Source organism: Sinocyclocheilus anshuiensis, unplaced genomic scaffold, assembly GCF_001515605.1.
Source record: "Sinocyclocheilus anshuiensis isolate Anshui unplaced genomic scaffold, SAMN03320099.WGS_v1.1 scaffold938, whole genome shotgun sequence".
NCBI lineage: Eukaryota > Metazoa > Chordata > Actinopteri > Cypriniformes > Cyprinidae > Sinocyclocheilus > Sinocyclocheilus anshuiensis.
In genome coordinates this window covers 77,361-79,169 of record NW_015536508.1, presented here as the reverse complement: position 1 = coordinate 79,169, position 1,809 = coordinate 77,361, and positions in this window count along the sequence as shown.

Below are 1,809 nucleotides of genomic sequence, written 5' to 3'. Positions count from 1 at the left end.
GTTACGTCGAAAAGTGACATGTGTAGGGGTATGTGTTGTGTCAGGAACCATGTTGAGGTTAAGAGTGAGGAGGAAGTGATCCGAGGTGTGCAGTGGAGTAACCAGCACATGATCAGTGGAGCAGTGTCGTGTGTAAATAAGGTCAGGTTGCCTGATTTGTGAGTAGCTGTAGTTAACACTCGCTTGAGATCAAAAGCGGCAAGCAGAGTGTGGAAGTCTGCAAATGATTCGTGATACGCAATCCAATTGGAGCCCTTCGAAACAATCATTTTGCGACGCAACTGATTCTGAGTTTCGAAAAGCTCCATTTCACCCATCAATATACATGCTTTTTAAAATCATTACAAGCGATGTCGAAATTTGAAAATTAATGGGTCTTTCAATCGGAGTGGTTCCTCAATCGGTTTGTCTGTTCCTCCACTTTTCTCGTCTTCAGTCATGTTTACACGACACTGTCAGCACTACTACTGGCTTAGCTCGCTAGTTTTATTTTATGACATTAACTGAAATAAGCCAAGCACTGGGTTGTATTTAACCCAGCATTTTTTAGAGTGTAAAATAGGCCACCTATGTTACATCCAGGGTTAATTTATTCAAGAACAAATATTTTAAAATTGTACAGTTGTATGCTATACATTGTGTGCCAGAAATATAAATGAAGAGTTCATATGCAAGAGAACCTATTCATTGCCATTCAAGTGAAATGACTGAAGCTACACATAGGAGCCTAATAAAAATGCTAATTTTAGGAGAAAATTTCTAACGGCACTTAGTCTTTTGCATCTGAACTCTTCAAATGCTATTTGATGTTCTTAAAAGAAATAAAATTCAAGGTAAATATGAAGTCCAACAACAAATAACAACAAATATAGCCTATATTAAAAAAAAACATATTTCCATGATTGCGCTCCATCATGCACAAACATCATTAAGTGGTTTACGTTTAACAGTGACTCGATTGCTGATAAAACAAATTGTTTGTGAATAGAAAGTACAGAGAGTATGTCACCGAGGGTGGCGTATCGTGGTTGTTTCGGTTCGCTTGTGAATATTTTTACACTCCTAACAGATATATTGGATGAAGCCCATGTGCATTAAGTAGGCTATACAGATATACTCTAATAGTTAGATAATCAGATCGAGAGATATTCAGATAGATGTCTGTATACAGTAGATGGGTCGGTTGGTATTAGTTGTTTGATGATAATTGCAGTAGTGTGTTCAGACTTGTGAATTCTGCAGGTGTGTCTCTGCATCTGTTCTTGTGTAAAGTCTCTGAGCAAACTTCCTCGTAACTTGGTGAATATAAAACTTGTATCTGTCTTTATCTGTGTGTATATATGTGTGTGTGTGTGTGTGTGTGTGTACTGGTTTATATATCCTGGTGGGGACTTAAACCTGACTACACACAGACTCATGGGGACTCGTGTCACGGTGGGGACCTAAATTGTGGTCCCCTCGGGTACAAAAGCTTATGAATCATACAGAATTAAGTTTTTTGAAAATCTAAAAATGCAGAAAGTTTCCTGTAAGGGGTAGGTTTAGGGGTAGGGTTGGTGTAGGGCAACAGAATATACGGTCTGTACAGTAGAAAAACCATTACGCCTATGGAGAGTCCCCACAAGGATAGCAAACCAGACTGTGTGTGTGTGCGTGTGTATGTGAGAGTGTGTGTGAGTGTGTATGTAAGAGTGTGTGTACGTGTCTATTTGTGTGTGTGTGTGTGTGAGAGTGTGTGTGTGTGAGTGTGTACCTGTTTTTCTATTCTGGTGGGGACTTAAACCTGAATACACACAGACTCATGGGGAC